Consider the following 20415-nt stretch of genomic DNA (forward strand, 5'->3'; position numbering starts at 1 on the left):
GAACGATCTGTTAAGCTTGTTTGTTAGTGATAGGAAACAGAGAGCAAAGGCCTCCAGCATTGGTATGAGTCAGAGAATGAAAATGCGTTGCCTCGGTAACATGGGCACTCCCTACTAATGAGTCTGCAATAGCATTGCCTTGAGTCATAGGACCAGGTAATGTACTTAGTATGAGCGCAGATGTGGGTGATAAATAAGGTGTGTTGACGATTTCTCACAACCTGTTGGAGTTGGGTAAACAAAAGCTGAAGAGATTGATTAGAATTATTGGAAAGAGACGCTGTTTCAATACTTAGTACTGTATGAACAACGTAAGCAGAATCAGAGACAATATTTAAAGGATCTGAGAAAATTTGTAAAGCAGTTAAAACTGTTACCAATTCAGCCTTTTTTGCTGAAGTACAATTAGTGTGAATAAGTTGATGACCTTTTTCACTGACAATTGCTGCTTTACCATTATTAGATCCATCTGTAAAAACTGTAAAGCCTTGAGGAATAGGAGCCTGAGATTTTTAGGTAAAATCCAATTAGTTTTCAGTTAAAACTGAAATCACTTATTTTTTGGATGATGACTGTCAATTGTTCCAAAAAAGTCACTAATAGCAATCTGCCAAGATTCAGAATGAATGGTTAAATGTGTTATTTGTTGTTTTTTTAAAGGGAACCACTATTTTACAGGGTTCCTGTCCATTTAAATGAAGAACCCTGGTGCGAGCTCGTGATATGAGTTCTGAGATAAATTCTACACAGTGTGGAAGTGATTTAACAAAGTTGTTAGGCAGGAAAAGTCATTCCACCAGGTCGTTTTGTTGAACAATTACTGCCATAGGCAAATGTGGAGTAGGGAAAATTAACATCTGTAAAGGCAAAGAGTGGTCAATACGTTGAATTTGAGCGTCCTGAATTTTCTTTTCAACCAATTCTAGCTCCTTGTGGGCCTGAGGAGTCAGGGTGCGGGGGCTATCCAGTTGAGGGGGGCCCCACAAAAGACCAAATAAATTACTGAGAGCATATGTGGGAATACCTAGGGTCGGACATAGCCAATTAATATCTCCCAATAATTTCAGTAAATCATTTAAAGTAGAAATTTGATCCCTTCTAATTTGGACTTTCTGGGGTTTGATAGACTGGCAGTCCACAACTGTTCCTAAATATTGGACCGGTGTTGTAGTTTGAATTTTCTTTGGAGCAATGCAAAGTCCCGCTGAATCAAGTTGTTTTTTAAGTAAGTCAAAGCATGCCATTAAGACCTCTATAGAGGATGCAGCACACAGAATATCATCAATATAATGAATAATATAACAATCTGGGAAACTAGTTCTTGCAGTTTGTAATGCTCCGGCGACAAAGGCTGACAAATTGTAGGGCTATTAAGCATTCCTTGTGGGAGAACTTTCCATTGAAATCTCTTCATAGGCTCCTTATTGTTAATTGAAGGAACAGAAAATGCAAATCGAGGAAAATCTTGAGGATGTAAAGGGATTGTATAGAAACAATCCTGTAAATCAATAACTATTAAAGACCAATGTTTTGGAATCATAGTAGGTTGTGGGAGCCCAGGCTGTAAAGCACCCATGGGCTCAATTATAGCATTAATAGCTCATAGATCTGTGAGCATTCACCATTTTCCTGATTTTTCTTAATGAGAAAAACAGGAGAATTCCATGGGCTAGCAGAAGATTCTATATGATCTTGTTCTAATTGAGTCTGTATTAATTCTGTTAGCGCCTCTAATTTTTCCTTAGAGAGGGGCCACTGTTCTATCCATAGAGGCTTATTGTCTATCCATTTAAGGGCTACGGGGGTCTGTAGCTGTTCAACCGTGGCCCCTATAAAAAAGGTTTTCATGTTTCTGTCAGATATCCTAATCCCTTTCGTCCCTGTTGGGACTGAGGCTGCATTGGCTGAGGAATTCCCTGATTGAAGTTTCTTAAACCTTTTTCTGGTTGATATCCCATTTGACTCATAATTTGTTGACTTTGAGGACTATATTGTCCAGGTGGTATCCAAATTTCTGCTTTCTACTGTGTAAGCATATCTCGACCCCACAAATTAACTGGAATGTCTGCAATATAGGGCTGTAAAAATCCCTTTTGTCCCTCTGGCCCAAGGCAGGGAAGAATGCAGACACTTTGGCATGAGCCTGATGCTCGGCCCACCCCCACGATGTTAAAGTTTGGCTCTTGCACTTTCCAATTCTTTGGCCATTCCTGAGAGCTGATTATGGAAACATCTGCCCCTGTGTCTAAAAGACCTGTAAACCTTTCACCCTATATCTCAATTTAACAAAATGAGCGAATTCCTGATATCTTTTCTGCTAGAAAAATTCCTGCCTGTCCAGTGCTTCCAAAACCTCCAGTTCCACTTTTTTGAATTCCCTTTTTTTCCTGGGAGAACATATGGGAGCAAAAGTAATTGCGCAATCTGCTCTCCCTTTTTAGCGGTCCAGGGAACAGATGAGGACATTATAATTTTAATTTATCCTTCATAATCAGAATCAATACCAGTATGAACGGTAACTCCTTTGGATGTTAAACTAGAGTGACCGAGGAGAAGTCCAACAGTACCTGGGGGAATCGGTCCAAAAAGTCCTGTGGGCACACATACAGGAGATTCTCCAGGAAGTAATAAAATATTTTGTGCTGTACAGATATCTACAGCGGCACTCTCTTCCATAGCAGGACTTAATTGTTGAACTGAAAGTCGGGGGGAGGTACTGCCTGATAATTCTGAAAAGCAGCCTGATTCACATATGCCCTGGCTTTTGTTGTTGAGGCCTGGGGCTGGCCCCACCTCCCGTTTCCCTGAATAAGGAACTCATTTTTATGAAAAACGGATCGACATTCAGAAGCCCAATTGTGGGGACAGAGCCCCAAAAAGCAGTTTCCAGGCTCTCGGCCTCACATAGAAAGGTGCTGGCTCAGGTAGTAAATGGCCATCGACTGTGATCGAATGGCCATCAGCTGTGGCTGGTTGGCCGTCAGCTGTAACCATTGAGCCATTGGCCACTAATATAACTGCCGTGGCTAGGCTAGCAGAAATATTGGGGCTAGCAAGAAGATGGTGGCTGAGCCTGCAAGTGGAGCAGTGAGGGTTGAGAATTGTGTGGCTCCTGTTTCCTGTTTCTCTAACACAGCCGCCAGCGAGAGTATATTGGTATGACTCCCCTACCTATGGCTCCGTGGGTGTTCCTTTTTGGCCTCACCATGTCCTGCGTTCTTATGTGGGGAGCGGGACCAGAGACCCCGCATGACACCCTGAATGACATGCCCTCAGTGGGACAGCGGGTCGCACGTCGTGTAAACCCAGCCTCCAGTGAGACCATAGTGGTATGACTCCCCTACCTATGGCTCCGTGGGTGTTCCTTTGTGGCCTAGCCATATCCTGCGTTCTTATGTGGGGAGCGGGAACAGAGACCCCACAGGATCCCCTGCACGACACCAATGATTTCCTTTTTGGCATTTGGGGAACAATCCATGTGGTTTAGGTCCTGTAACAATATTAGCATTAGGCAAACGGGAACTGTTTCTGTTTTTCTTTTTGCATTCTTTTCTAGTATGGCCTGGCTTTCCACAATTATAGCAAGTAGCAGGAAATTTATTCTGACCTATTTTGAATCCAGTCATGGCTTGAGCTAGCATGGCAGCTTTAAATTGTTCAGTTCCTACTCCTTGATACAAACAGATGTATCCCATTGTATCTGTTTTTCCTTTCATGGTCCCTATAGCCTTCTTTTTTTTTTTTTTTTAATTTATTTTTAATTTATTGGGGTGACAATTGTTAGTAGAATTACATAGATTTCAGTTGTGCAATTCTGTATCACATCATCCATAAATCACACTGTGTGTTCACCACCCAGAGTCAGCTCCCCTTCCATCACCATACATTTGATCCCCCTCACCCTCATCCCCCACCCCCCAACCCCCTTACGCTCTGGTAACCACCAAATTACGTTCCCCAGATTAATTTTCAAACCCCGTGGCCATCCTGTGGTCACCGACTGCCCTCCAATCCCCTCACCCACCCCCCCACCCCCCACCCCCCCGCCCATCTAGCAACCCTCAGTTTTTCCTCATTGTCTCCAAACTGTTTCTGATTAGTTCATTCACTTATTCTTTTCTTTAGAATCCGCAAATAAGTGAGATCATATGGTACTTATCTTTCTCTGTCTGACTTATTTCACTTAACATAATGTTCTCTAGATCCATCCATGTTGTTGCAAATGGTAAGATTTCTTTCTTCTTTATGGCTGCATAATACTCCATTGTATAAATGTACCACAGTTTCTTAATCCAGTCATCTGCCGATGGACATTTTGGTTGTTTCCATGTCTTAGCTATTGTGTATAGTGCTGCAATAAACATAGGAGTGCATAGAGATTTTTGAATTGAAGTTCTGGATTTCTCCGGATAGATACCTAGGAGTGGAATTACTGGATCATAAGGTAGTTCCATTTTCAGAATTTTGAGATACCTCCATACTGTTTTCCATAGCGGCTGCACCAGTCTGCAATCCCACCAACAGTGCACAAGCGTTCCCTTTTCTCCACATCCGCGCCAGCACTTGTTGTTTGTTGATTTATTGATGATAGCCATTCTGACTGGGGTGAGGTGGTATCTCATTGTGGTTTTTATTTGCATTTCTCTGATGGTTAGTGAGGTTGAGCATTTCTTCATATGTCTGTTTGCCATCTGTATGTCCTTTTCAGAAAAATGTCTCTTCAAGTCCTCTGCCCATTTTTTAATTGGATCGTTTGTTTTTTTGGAGTTGGGTTGAGTAAGTTTTCCATAGATTTGTGATATTAATCCCTTATCAGATATATCATTGGCAAATATCTTTTCCCATTCAGTAGGATCCCTTCTTGTTTTATTGATGGTTTCCTTTGCTGTGAAAAAACTTTTTAGTTTGATATTATCCCACATGTTTATTTTTTCTCTTAGTTCCCTCGCGCGAGGGTGTATATCAGTAAAAATCTTACTCCGGGTAATGTCTGAGAAGTTTCTTCCTATATTTTCTTCTAGGTATTTTATGGTTTCAGACCTTACATTTAAGTCTTTAAGCCATTTTGAATTTATTTTTGTATATGGTGTAAGGAGGTGGTCCAACTTCATTTTTTTGCATGTGTCTGTCCAGGTTTCCCAGCACCATTTATTGAATAGACTGTCATTACCCCATCGTACATTCTTGCTTCCATTGTCGTAGATTAAATGGCCATATAGGCGTGGATTTATTTCTGGACTCTCTATTCTGTTCCATTGATCTATGTGTCTGTTTTTATGCCAGTACCATGCTGTTTTGATTACTGTAGCCTTGTAGTATAATTTGAAGTCAGGTATTGTTATACCTCCCACTTTGTTCTTATTTCTCAAGATTGCCTTTGCTATTCGGGGTCTTTTATGGTCCCATATAAATTTTAGGATTATATGTTCTATTTCTGTGAAAAACGACGTTGGCAGTTTGATAGGAATTGCATTGAATATGTATATTGCCTTAGGCAGTATGGACATATTAACTATATTAATTCTTCCTATCCATGAACATGATATGTGTTTCCATCTATTTATATCTTCCTTCATTCCTTTCTTCAGTGTCTTATAATTTTCTGAGTACGGATTTTTACTTCTTTGGTTAAATTTATTCCCAGGTATTTTATAGTCTTTGGAGCGTTTGTAAATGGGATTGTTTTTTTAATTTCTCCTTCTGATGTTTTATTATTGGTATATACAAATGCAACTGATTTCTGAATATTAATTTTGTATCCTGCCACTTTACTAAATTCATCTATCAGCTCTAATAGCTTCTTGGTGGAGTCTTTAGGGTTCTCTCTATATAGTATCATATCATCTGCATACAATGATAACTTTACTTCCTCCTTACCAATCTGGATGCCTTTTATTTCTTTTTCTTGTCTGATTGCTGTGGCAAGAACTTCCAGAACTATGTTGAATAGAAGCGGAGATAGTGGGCATCCTTGCCTTGTTCCTGATCTTAGGGGGAATGGTTTTAGGTTTTCCCCATTGAGTATGATGTTAGCTGTGGGTTTGTCATATATGGCCTTTATTATGTTGAGATAAGATCCCTCTATTCCCACTTTCTTAAGGGTTTTTATCATAAATGGCTGTTGGATTTTATCAAATGCTTTTTCTGCATCTATTGATATGATCATGTGATTTTTATTTTTCATTTTGTTAATGTGGTGTATCACATTAATAGATTTGCGGATGTTGAACCACCCCTGCATACCAGGGATGAATCCCACTTGATCGTGGTGAATGATCTTTTTAATGTATTGCTGAATTCTGTTCGGTAATATTTCGTTGAGGATTTTTGCATCTATGTTCATTAAAGATATCGGCCTGTAGTTTTCTTTTTTTGTGGTGTCTTTGTCTGATTTTGGGATCAGGGTGATAGTGGCTTCGTAAAAAGTGTTTGGGAGTCTTCCCTCCTTCTGGATTTTTTGGAAGAGCTTGAGGAGAATTGGTGATAATTCTTTTTTGAACGCTTTGTAAAATTCACCTGTAAAGCCATCTGGTCCAGGGCTTTTGTTTGTTGGGAGACTGTTGATTACTGATTCAATTTCCGTGGTGGTAATCAGTCTATTCAGGTTTTCTGTTTCTTCTTGAGTTAGCCTTGGAAGGTTGTACGCCTCTAGAAAATTGTCCATTTCTTCCAAATTGTCAAATTTGTTGGCATATAGTTGCTCATAGTAACTTCTTAAAACTCTGTATTTCTGCAGTGTCCATTGTCACTTCTCCTCTTTCGTTTCTGATTGTATTAATTTGGGTCCTCTCTCTCTTTTTTTAATGAGTCTGGCTAAAGGTTTGTCGATTTTGTTTATCTTCTCTAAGAACCAACTCTTGGATTCATTGATCTTTTGTATTGTTTTTCTGGTTTCTATTTCATTTATTTCTGCTCTGATCTTTATTATCTCCTTCCTTGTGCTCCCTTTGGGCTTATTTTGCTGTTCTTTTTCCAAATCCCTTAAATGTGAAGATAAACTTTTGATTAGTGATGTTTCTTGTTTCTTTAGGTAGGCCTGCAAAGCTATGAATTTCCCTCTTAGGACTGCTTTCGCGGCATCCCATAGATTTTGGGTCGTCGTGTTTTCATTTTCATTTATCTCGAAATATCTTTTGATTTCTTCCTTGATCTCCTGCTTGACCCATTCATTATTTAGTAATAAGTTATTCAGCCTCCATGAATTGGTGTGTCTTCCCGTTTTTTTCCTGTAGTTCATTTCTAATTTCATAGCATTGTGATCAGAGAAGACAATTGGTATGATTTCAATTTTCTTAAATTTATCAAGACTTGTTTTGTGGCCTAACATATGATCTATCTTGGAAAATGTTCCATGTGCGCTTGAGAAAAAGGTGTATTTTGCAGTATTGGGGTGAAATGTTCTGAAAATATCGATTAAATCCAAGTGGTCCAATGTATCATTTAAGGCTGTTGTTTCCATATTGATTTTCTGTCTGGAAGACCTGTCCCTTGTGGTCAGAGGTGTGTTGAAGTCCCCGACTATAATAGTGTTACTGTTGATCTCTGCCTTTATGTCAGTCAGTACCTGTTTTATATATTTAGGTGCTCCTATGTTGGGTGCATAGATGTTTACTAGGGTTATGTCCTCTTGTCGGATCGATCCCTTTATTATTATATAGTGCCCATCTTTATCTTTTAGCATGTTCTTCATTTTAAAGTCTATTTTGTCAGAAATAAGTATTGCAACTCCAGCTTTTTTCTCGTTTCCATTTGCATGAAATATCTTACTCCAACCCTTCACTTTCAGCCTGTGTGTGTCTTTTGTTCTGAGGTGAGTCTCTTGTATACAGCATATACAAGGGTCTTGCTGTCTTATCCAGTCAGCCACCCTATGTCTTTTGATTGGAGCATTTAATCCATTTACATTTAAAGTGATTATTGATAGGTACATAGATATTGCCATTTTTAAATTTGTAGTTAGGTTGTTTTGATCTTTCTTCTATTTACAGAAGTCCTTTTAGTATTTCTTGCAATGCTGGCTTGGTGGTAATAAATTCCTTTAGCTTATTTTTTTCTGGAAAGCTCTTTATCTCTCCATCAACTTTAAATGATAGCCTTGCTGGATAAAGCAATCTAGGTTGTAGGCCTTTGTTTTCCATCACTTTAAGTATCTCCTGCCACTCCCTCCGGGCCTTCAATGTTTCTGTAGAAAAATCATTTGATAGTCTTATGGGAGTTCCCTTGTATGTAACCCTCCGTCTTTCTCTTGCTGCTTTTAGGATTCTCTCTTTGTCTTTAAGCTTTGCCATTTTAACTATAATGTGTCTTGGTGTGGACCTGTTTGGGTTAATCCTGGTTGGAACTCTCTGCACTTCCTGGACTTGTATGTTGGTTTCCTTCATCAGGTTGGGGAAGTTTTCAGACATTATTACTTCAAATATGTTCTCAATCCCTTGCTTGCTCTCTTCACCTTCTGGTATTCCTATGATGCGCATGTTGTTGCGCTTGATGTTATCCCAGAGGTCTCTTAGGCCATCTTCATTGTTTTTTATTCTTTTTTCTTTTTATTGTTCCGTTTGGGTGATCTCTGCTACCTTGTCTTCTAAGTCGCTGATTCGATCCTCTGCTTCATCTAGCCTGCTGGTAATTCCTTCAAGTGAGTTCTTAATTTCGGTAATTTTGTTCTTTAGTTCCAACTGGTTTTTCGTTATGATTTCTACATCCTTCTTTATGTTTTCTCTAAGCTCGTTTGTTATGATTTCTACATCCTTCTTTATGTTTTCTCTAAGCTCCTTAAACATTCTTATCACCAGTGTTCTGAACTCTGTCTCTGAAAGGTTGGTTACGTCTGCTTCATTTGGTTCCAGATGTGGAGGCTTCTTCTGTTCTTTTATTTGGGACGTGTATCTTTGTTTCCCCATTCTGGCTTTCTGTGTTTATTTTGATATATTACGTAGATCCCCTAGAGTTCTTAGTTCTTGCTAGGTTATCTTATGTAGTAAGTGTCCTTTATATTTGACTTGCACCACGTCGTCCTCCTCTGCGTGTGCTCCAAAGGTGAGTCTTGTGTTGTGTACACTGTCCTGTTCAAGAAGATCTTTAATTGCTTCCCGCTAATGAGCAGGTGGGGTCAACTCCTGGGCTGACCTGCCGTGAGACTTGGGTCTGCCCCCCGCAGGGCACTCTGCTGCGTGAGGGTTGACCACCCCAATGTGATTTGGCGTCTATGGGCTCCAGAGCCTGCCGAGAACCCCCTCTAGGTGTGTGACCTGCAGGTCAAACCCGGCTGCACTCCGATTTGGTCTGTAGTTGTCCCCCGGATATGCCGAGTCCCGTGCCACCCAAGCTGGGCCCCGGCAGGGAAGTCCCAGAACAAGGCAAATCACCAAGCACAGCAGCAACGACAACAGCAAAGAGAAAAAAAAAAAAAAAAAGAAAAGAAAAAAAAAAAAAAACAGCCGATAACCCCCGCTCGACACAGGCAAAGATATCAGAGATACAAGACAAAGCAAAACTAAACCAAGCAAAGCAAAACAAAGCAAAACAAAAAGCAGCGACCGTCTCGGCCTGAGCCCACCAACCAATGACCAGGTTGTCCTCTGCTGTACCAAAGAGCCCCCTGCTTATTGCGCAGGCAGAGCCGGTCACCTGGTGCTCAGAGAGACTTTGGGACTGCAGACTTAAAAGCGTGGGCCTGAGGGGTCTGGATGATAGTCTCCACAAAGTCAGTGCAGCTTCTGCCCTTGTCCGCACGTATGCACACCGAGAGGAGCACCACCAGTCCTTTGTCCAGAGCTCCAGAGTCCTAGGGCACTCCTTCAGTGTGTGTGTATGGGTGCTGGCGGGAGATTTCTGATCTGCTGACCGTGCCTCACAAGCTGGGCCCCGGCATGGCAGTTTCAGAACAAAGCAAATCACCAAGCACAACAGCAACAGCAACAACAAAGAAAAATATCAAATACGTTCACATGCAAAACCACCTGATAACCCCACTCGACAGAGGCAAAGATATCAAAGATATAAAGACAAAGCAAAACAAGACAAAACAAAGCAATACAAAAAGCAGCGACAGTCTCGGCCTAAGCCCACCAAGCAATGTCCAGGTTGTTCTCTGCTGTACCAAGGAGCCCCCTGCTTATTGCGCAGGCAGAGCCGGTCACCTGGTGCCCAGAGAGACTTTGGGACTGCAGACTTAAAAGCGTGGGCCTGAGGGGTCTGGGTGATAGTTTTTACAATGTCAGTGCAGTTTCTGCCCTTGCCTGCACAAATGCACACTGAGAGTGGCACCACCAGATACGTGACCAAAACTCTTGAGTCTTAAGCACCTCTTCAGTGTGTGTGTGTGAGTGCGGGCGGGAGATTTCTGATCTGCTGAAAGCCCAGAGCTGCGCCTGCCTCACTGCTGATCTCCGGGTGTGTCTCTGCAGCTGCACCCACCCCACCCTAGGCAAGCCAGGAAGGGTGGGGGCTGGAGATGGAGGGGTCTTCACTCTCCCAGCCCAGCCGTGCGTCGCCCTCTTCCCGCAGGCCAGAAAAGGTGGTGGCTGGGGGTGGAGGCGTCTCTTCTCTCCTAGCGCAGCCAAAATCACGCACACTGCCCAGTCTGCCTGGGTCAGGGCTGCCCGTCAGGCTTCCCAAAGCGTGAGCCTTAGATACCACTCCTCGGTTCAGGGGCCGCTTTAAGTCTCTGGAAGGGCGGGGTAAGATTGGAAGAGCGGGGCGGGGGAGGGGCCTAGGTATGGAGACTGTGCCCCCCGTCCGCCGCAGGGCGCGCCGCCTTCCCGGCTGGAGAAATCAGCCGTGGGACGCAGGGAAAGAGCCCACCCCCGGTCTCTGCGCTCTCCGCTCTGCCTTGGGCTCCCGTGCGCGCCCGGCACAGCAGGGCTCCACCGCGGTTTCCAGTCCCAGTCTCTGGAAGGGCGGGGTAGGATTGGAAGAGCAGGGCAGGGGGGGGGCCCAGGTATGGAGACTGCGCCCCCCGTCCGCCGCAGGGCGCGCCGCCTTCCCGGCGGGAGAAATCAGCCGTGGGACGCAGGGAAAGAGCCTACCCCCGGTCTCTGCGCTCTCCGCTCCGCCTGAGATCCCGTGCGTGCCCGGCTCAGTGGTTTTCGGTTTTCGCCCCGGCCAGCTGAGGCTCCGTTGGGGGCTGGGCTCTCCCACCGCTGCCGGCCGGGCACTCTCACGCCGCTCCTCTTTTTCCTTTCCTTGCTCCGTCCAGTTAGCGTACCTTCAAGAATTTCTTAGCTTCAAGTAATCCACGAATCTCCCCACTATATTGTGTGGTGAGCGAAAATTTCTTTGATGGGTTATAGTTCCCGTTTGCAACAAGATCCGGAGGAGAACTCAGAAAGTGCGCCCTGCTGCCGCCATTCCTATGACGTCACCCCGATGTTCATCTTTTAAGGGACCGAGACAAAAGGGAATAGGTTCAGATACGTGAACCTGTTGAGGTTTATTTGAAATCCCCACTATTTGAAATGTCTTATTACTCCAAGGCAGGGGCCGGTTTGTAACAGTGGGGTTGAGCATCGAGAGTGTAGTACCAGTATAGCACCGGTGTCGATAAGAACAGAAATAGTTTCCTCCCCAATTTGAAGAGAAGTTTCTCCAAGATGATTAAGGGGAAGGACTGGAAAAAAACCCTGTCGTTCCTCGGAGCCCTGTCACTGGGAATTAGGGAGGCCTGAAAAAGACTGGTTAGTAAGCAGAGAGCGTCTTATATGCTTTAACTTACGGCAATCTTTTTTCCAACGTCCTTGCTCTTTGCAGTAGTGGCAAAAAGTTGGAGTTTTCTGGTTTCTCACAGAGCTTTTTGTTTGTCATAGCTGAAAGTCAAATGTCTTGGTGATTTTGCTTTTAGGTGGCTAATCTAGGGTACTAGCAAGCTCATTAGCTAAGTTTACCAAGTCTAGGGTATGCATAGCTCCCCATCCCATCCAGGATCTCCTAACCAGGAGGGAAAGGTCTTTATTTAGCACATTGACAAACAAAGAGTTAAAAGTTACATGTGTGGAGTCAATATTTGAAGGAAGACCAAAATTTTCCTTAAACCTATTAAAGAAATCATGAACAGTTTCATGTGGCCTTTGTGAGCAAGTGTGAATTTTGCTCCAATCGATAGACCTTGGAAAAGCCTTGGGAATTGCTTGATGTAGCTTTCGAGCAAGTTCCCTGGCTTCCTCCCAATAATTGGAGGTTTGTTTTTCTAAATCCCTTTCAGGATGCTTCCATCTGGTGATCCTCATCCAATGTCTAGCTTGACCTTCACCAACCAACATATGGTCAAGTGGTACAAATCAAAAAACCCAGGTTGATATGAAATTCCTCAGCAAACTTATTAGACTCCTCAGTTACCTTAGGGAAATCCTTTACAATGGCTCATAACTCAGCTTTTGTCCAGGGAACATAGGAAATGTTGGGTTTATTAGGATCTCCAAAGGGTTTAATTTCAAAAGGAAAAGTACTGATAAATTCTGAGGAAGAAGAGAGAGGAAGAGATTCGAGGGAAGGTGTGGCTGGGGGTTGAGTTGAAAGTGGGGGAAGAGATGAAGGAGTGCAAGATGTTGTTGGAGGTGAGGGAAGAGACAAAGGAGCAGTGGGGGAAGGGCAAGGCAGTGTTGTAGACAAAGAACACGAGGTTTCAGCCGCCATTCTATCTCTTTTAGAATTTTTAACAGTCTTCGTTAACTTTGAGACTTTATATTGTAAAACGACAACTTTAGATTTGCAGTCCTGTTTGGCAGCCTCAATATACCACTCCAAATAGACATTCCATTCCTCTTTCTCAGTTACAATGCTATTACTATCCAATTTTGTTTTAAGAAAATCAAGTTTGGTAATCTCAAAAGTTCCCCAAAGTGGCCACTGATTTTCAAAATTACTTTTAGTTAGATCTTCCCATTTAGTTAAATACGTGCACGAAAATTCCCGGCTGCTTTCAAACATGTACTTGGCTGGTGTCCCTGGAGGATGGACAATTTTAGAAGGCTTAGACATCAGGGATCCCATATTTAAAAATAACAACAATGACAAAAACACTGGGCCCCAAAACAATTCACAGCCCAAATAACCTGCAGGTCTTCAGCCCACCTCACTGTGGAATAATCTGATCATTGAGAATCAGGCCAAAGGATGGAGCCAGTTCCAGGGAAGTAGCCAACCCTCAGGGAATTAAACTATAGGCTTAACCTTGGTGGTACTCTTCCACTCTCTCAATGAGACGACACATTCTAATACCGGCCAAGACTGACCAACTTCAGCAGAAATAGCCTTTTATCCCCCAAATGGGCATTAGGTGAAGGCCCGTCTTTGTCTCAAAGTATAGCTTGTTTTCCAAAGAAATCAAGCCGATGTACCACAGTGAGTACCCAGACAACGTAGACAAATAGGCCTTTAATGCATTCACACACACAAACAGACACACACAGCAACAAACACAAAATTAAAAAAAAAAACAAAAAAACAATTCCTGAACAAAACCTGGAGAGCACCAGATGCAGAAGCCTGTTGTCTCAGATCCAGGAGAGAACTTACCCTGCAGCCCTCTAAGCTGAAGAGCAAAGCATTGGAGGTTTGGTAGGTGCCTATTTTGTTTGCTCGCTGGCTAGATGGCTGCTAGAGTTCCATTCTTCTCTGGATCCCAGACGAGCCCCCAAAATGTCGACTGGCAAAAATAACTCTCCAGATAAATCCACAAGAAAAACAGTTTATTCGGGAAAAGGAAAAAGAAACAAAACCACCACCACAGTGCGGGAATGCATACCTCCAACCGGGGGCTCCAACCAGCTACCCATTTGAAGAAGGAAAAATAATGACCCCGGTTCCAAGATGGCTATTCTATTTATTAGCATCCCTCCCCTTGAAGTTACCAGGAAGTTCAACCGGAAGTCAGGGCTAGAGAGTCAACAAGGAGCCCAGCTCCACCCACAGTCCTCCCAGGTCCATGGTTAAGCATCCCAAGATGTCAGTTCACTTTTATCAGGAGCAATAAGGTTTTTGTATTTGTCATAGTTTTTCTGAAGATCCTAACAAACCCCTTTCCTCACACTGGGCCAACCATCTGCACATTCATGAAGCAGACAAAGTTGTGGGTGCTCCTGGCCTTTCCCCCGCCAGAACTTCATGATCCCAGCCCTTCAGGCACTCAGACTGTCTCTTTCTTCTGGCTTATCAAAATATGCTTTCAGAAAAGAATCTTGTGTAAGTCAGGTCGTTTCTTATTTGCATTAAGGTTATAATGCCATCCTTTCCAAGGATTATTTTCATATAAAGTCTTACCTAATTTGTTGAATAAATGGCTTCCTGCCCCTTGCCTTTTTTCCCCTTCAAATTCAGGCATCAGGAAATAATTAGGGGGTAGATTAGAAGGTAGGTTGTAATTCTCTGGGTATCTGTCATTTCAGTTAGGCCACTGTATATTCTATCTAAGTGTCCTATCAAGTAGAAGATATAAAATAAGAGCCAGAAATCCTGAACCCCAGTATACTATCTCAAAACTAAAAGTAAAAACACAGCTTTTAAGGGCTAAAGGTCATGTTCTCTTGCAGAGCATTGCCTGTCCCCTCAGGAATGTTCTTATAATTGAACTGATCACTGCAAGCTGGACATTGGTTCAAGACGAGCAAATGCTATCATGTCATCGAAGACTGGGTCACTGACAAAGATACATATCCTGAAATATTAAGATGGAGCAATGGAGTCACGAGTTAAGGAATGTGGTCAGCCTCTAGATGTTGGGCAGGGCAAAGAAATGCATTATCCCCTAGAACTTCTGGAAGACATTCAGCCCTCCTGACACCTTGATTGTAGGACTTTGGATCTCTAAAACTATAAGATAATAAGTATGCATTGTTTTAAGCCACTAAGTTTTATTGATTTGTTACAACAACCACAGAAAATGAATACAGAGCCCATGCCTTTGATTACTAAGCCTTGTTGTTCTTTGATGCCTACCAAAGGAGTGCTTATGGAATTACCAGGCTATCCTAAGGAAAAATATTAAAACATGGCTGTTAGGTGAGTACAAACTTAACTAGTGTATATGTGTAACTCAGACCCATCAGTAGGAGAGACTTAGTTTTGCATTTCACTTTGAAATATGATCTGAAGATCTGAGATCATTTTGAGAGAGAGAGAGAGAGTGAGAGAGAGAGAGAGAGAAAATATTTTCTCTTTTTCCAAAACTGATCCTTTGAAAACATTATAGTTACTGTGGTATCCAGTATCCATCCACTGGGTGTCAGGAGAGACAATGACAATGTCAAGGCTCCTACTGATTGCTTCATCCTTCTACTTGGGTAGCATTCCTGATAAAACTGAAAAAAAGCAAACAGTTGCAAAAACTATATAGTAACTGACATGTGAAATGCAGATGGGGTACAATAAATATTCCACATTATTTTTTTGGAATATGTATGACAACATATACTCATTGTCTCTGTTCTCAAAAGGCCTAATGAAACATTGCCAGCTCTTTTAAACAATTTACAGTGGCTCACAGAGGGTATTCAGGGCCAGTGACCTGAAGCTTTACCTGTACATTTTACACTTTCAAACAACACTTCACCTAGAAAGCTTCTCAGTAGTATAGCACAAAAGAATTTTATTTATTGGTTTTGTGAAAGTTAGATCAGTTTTGTGGCTCTTCTTAATACCTATTTCTGGTTGCTATAGTGTTCATGTGAAAGAATCCATTGTATTTTCAGTGATACTTAATTTGCTTATTTGGATTAAACAATTTTCCCTATAAGTTCTTTTAGGGACTTTTAGTTCTTTTAGACTTTTAGAGCACTTCTTTTAGTTTGCTCCTGGGTCAGACTGAATAGATGCGGGAGGGAAGCACAGAAGGGTTACCTTCTAATAAGGATTATAAATAACAAAAGTTAAAGGCAGTGATGTTGTCAGATAACTCATCTGCATGGCATTGAGGTCAAGAGAGCAAAAGCAAAAACAGCAACAAAAAAAGCAAAGCACTTCTTGCTAAACTGTGGTGTCTGTGAGTGTGTGTGCCTGTGTGCTGGGTTGATAGTCCCAGGGAAAAAAAGAAGTCACGATTATTCCATGGCGTGCCTGATCACAAATCGCCAAAGAACTGCCCATTGGTTGTAGAAACAGCCTGGATCAATAAATTGCATCAGAGCTCCTAACCAGGTTATGTCTATGCCAAGAACAGTGGAAAGGTGACCTCTTTAATTCCTCTTATTACACCTCAGTGTTATTAGTATGATGTGATCTTTTCAAATAACATACTTTTAGTCCTTCTTATGGTATAGCATAACTTTCTAAGTTTTTTTTCCCTATTCCTGACTCTTGCAGAATATTTCTTACCTTTATCTGTAGAGCTTTCCGGATTTTCTTCCCTCCTAACTTATGCATGCTGTCAGATATCTTTAACTTTCTTAAGTCATCTGTGATAGCTTAACAATCTCTTCCTATGTTCTAAGTAATCAGTGACCCTGTCCTCTATCTGAAGGCTTAAGCTTTCATACATTTATCCAAAGCTTGTCAAGACATGGGTGTTTGTTTTTTCCTTTAACAAATCGTATAATTTTTTTTTTTAAGGACATGGGTATTTTGAGCTCTTAGTATTATCCTCCCCTATATCTATTTATTTTTTAGTAATCTTTTAACTTTTATTCACTTTTAAATAATTAATTTTTGAAAGCAACACACAATATATAAAACCCAAAGAGTAAAAAGAATAAATATGATATTTTTTTAGAAACCTCAAAAAATGAAGTTTTCCTTCTATCCTAACCCCAGATGTTCAATTGCCTTCCCCTGAAGGAAAGACTACTATGAATTTCTTGTTTATTCTCCAAAGAGAGTCTAAGCATTTATACAATACAAGCAATAATACTTTATATACTTTTCTACACCTAATTTTTTTCATTTAACATTATTTTGGAAGTAGTTAATATCAGCACATATAGAAATACCTGATTCATTGTTTGGATGAACCATATTTTGTCGATGGACATCTAGATGGTTTCTAATCTTTTGCTATTACAAACATTGTTCTAATACATTATCATTGTAAAGTCTTTTTGTATATGTGGGGGTGCATCTGTTACATAAATCCCCAGAAAGGGAATTGCTGAGTCAAAGGGTAGGTGCATTATCAGTTTTGACACAAATTGCCAAAGTGTCTCCATTGAGATAAAAAGGATTATTAATCGCATCAACAATGTATGGGAGTGCCTATTTCCTCGCCCTCTTTGCAAGAGAATGTGTTATCAAAAATTTTCATCTTTCTTTATCTGATATACTATAGATCAATATATTCTAGATTTAGGAGTGACGTCTTCAAAATGGCGGCGTGAGGTGAGCCTCTGTAAAGCTCCCCTGGAATTTACATCTAATCAAACAACAATAACTCCACAAAGGACTCCCTGCACAGTAGACAGGCAAGATGAAGAGGCCCACTACTGAATTCACTGAAAGGTGGGCAAATTGCACGAGCGAGCAGGGGAGGAGGGAAGGGAGAAGTGCGGAGACGGAGCCGCGTGGGCCGGCACAGGACGCAGAACTAGCTCAGTGCTCCGAGCTCCTGCATCCCGGAACAACCCATCTGCGGGAAAAGGAAGAACTCAGACTGCTAGGGCTCCGCTTATGGCCCACAGGACTGAGGAGGCAGCATATAACACGGCTGAACCCAACGCTCACGGCAGAGACCTCGGAACAAAGACTGAGGGAAGAAGGCTAAAAACAGTGGTTTAAGCCCTCACTGCCGAGCAGAGAAAGGGAGCCTTAGGCATTGAGACTAGCCGCCCCCTCCCTACCCTTCCAGAGCTCGCCCGCCCCCACCAGCCTGGTGCTAGAAGCGGAACAGTAGCAGTGTCAGATCGGGGGGAGGGTGAGGGGATTGGAGGGCAGTCGGTGACCACAGGATGGCCACGGGGTTTGAAAATTAATCTGGGGAACGTAATTTGGTGGTTACCAGAGCGTAAGGGGGTTGGGGGGTGGGGGATGAGGGTGAGGGGGATCAAATGTATGGTGATGGAAGGGGAGCTGACTCTGGGTGGTGAACACACAGTGTGATTTATGGATGATGTGATACAGAATTGCACAACTGAAATCTGTGTAATTCTACTAACAATTGTCACTCCAATAAATTAGAAATAAATTAAAAAAAAAATTAAAGACGCCTGATATTAACAATAAAAAAAAAAAAAAAGAACAGAATATTTGCTATTCTGAGAACTGTGGACCGCAGACACAAATTTGCAGCCCAACTAGTTCCGGCAGAGGGGAGGGAGCTGTGGGAGCAGGACCGGCTGTGATGGTGGTTGCTGCCATTGCTCTGGGCCACCTCTCTCAACTCACCCCCCCTGGCCCCACCTATCTGGGTGGATCCCTGTAGGAGTAAACAGAACTGCTGAAACATACGGGCTCTGAATCTGGTGCAGGAAGAGCTTTGGAACTTCAAAAGCTCTCCGCATACCCACACAGACACTGTGCCCTATGACCCAAGCGAACTATTAACAGAGGAGAAGCCCATCTCCCAGGGAACACCCCCATTGTGTGAGAAGCTGGAATAGTGCAGGGAAAACATAGCACTGCCACGTGAGAGAAATAAAAGGCTGCAGTCGGAGAGAAAATAAAACATTCTACCAACAAGTACTGGAAAACAAAAGAAAGACCTCTTCCTATCAACCTGTTGCAGAGGCCACTCCTGTAGATGTCTAGGAAGAGAAATAATAAATCAGTATTTGCCATGAATAACCAAGGCAAGAACAGCTCAGAAAGAAAGTGAAGTCTCCAGAAAAGGAGCTTAAAGATATGGAAATATGAGACTTAAACGACAGAGAATTCAAGATTGCAGTTCTGAAAAAACTCAACGAGATGCAAGAAAACACAGAAAGGCAGCTTAAAGAATTCAGAAACACAATCTAAGAACAACATGAACATTTTACAAAAGAGATTGAAATTTTAAAAAAGAACCAAATAGAATTTCTGCAGATTAAGAATTCAATAGAAGAAATCAAGAATGAAATAACCAGCTTAGGTAGTAGAGTTGACGGGATGGAGGAAAGAATCAGTGACATCGAAGATAGAAATTTGGAAATGACACAGATGGAAGAAGAAAGAGACTTGAGACTTAAAAGAAATGAAAGAACTCTATAAGAACTTTCTGACTCCATCAGAAAGAGCAACATAAGAATAATGGGCATACCAGAAGGAGAAGAAAGAGAGAAGGGAACAGAAAATATATTCAAACAAATTGTTGATGAGAACTTCCCAAACATGTGGACAGAACTGGATCCTCGAAACCAAGAAGCAAATAGAACACCTAACTACCTCAATCCCAACAGGCCTTCTCCAAGGCACATTGTATTGAAGCTGTCTAAAATCAACAACAAAGAAAGAATCTTCATGGCAGCCAGGGAAAAGAAGAGGGTAACCTACAAAGGAAAGCCCATTAGGTTATCATCAGATTTTTCAGCAGAAACTCTACAAGCCAGGAGGGAATGGAACCAAATATTCAAACTATTGAAAGAGAGAAATTATGAGCCAAGAATAATGTATCCAGCAAAGATATCCTTTAGATGTGAAGGAGGAATAAAGACATTTCCAGACATAAAGAAGCAGAGGGAATTTTCTAATACATGACCTGCACTACAAGAAATACTAAAGAAGGCTATTCGATCACCATCAACAGGGACAATTTGTGGCAACCAAAACACAAAAAGGGGGAGAGTAAAGGCCTGAACCAGAATATGGGAATGGAGAAAGTAAGTGTGCTAAAGAAAATGGAATACTCTAAATATCAAACTTTCTTTTATTTAAACTTAAGGGTAACCACTCAAGAAAAATCCAGAACTAAAATATATACAGTAATAAAAGAAGAAACAGAGGGAAACATTACAGAATACCACCATAGAGAAATAATAGACAGCAACAAAAAGGCAAAGAAACAATGGAGACACAGCCTTACCAGAAAACTAAAGATAGAATGACAGGAAATCCTCACATATCAATAATCACCTTAAATGTAAATGGACTGAACGCAGCAATAAAAAGGCACAGAGTAGCAGATTGGATAAAAAAACTAAACCCAACCATATGCTGTCTCCAAGAGACACATCTCAGCTACAAGGACAAGCATAGACTCAAAGTGAAAGGGTGGAAATTGACACTCCAATGGTACCCACAGAAAATCAGGTGTAGCCATAATGATATCAGATGAAACAGACTTCAGGGTGAAAAAGATAACAAGAGACAAAGATGGACATTTCATAATGGTAAAGGGGAGTATACAGGAAGATGACATAACAGTCATCAATATTTATGCCCCCAATCAGGGAGCACCGAAATATACCAAGCAACTTATAACAGAACTAAAGGGAGAAATTGACCAAAACACAATTATACTAGGGAACCTAAATACGTCACTGACCGCTATGGATAGATCATCCAAACAGAAAATAAATAACG

This window comes from Rhinolophus ferrumequinum, chromosome X (genome assembly GCF_004115265.2).
Source record: "Rhinolophus ferrumequinum isolate MPI-CBG mRhiFer1 chromosome X, mRhiFer1_v1.p, whole genome shotgun sequence".
NCBI lineage: Eukaryota > Metazoa > Chordata > Mammalia > Chiroptera > Rhinolophidae > Rhinolophus > Rhinolophus ferrumequinum.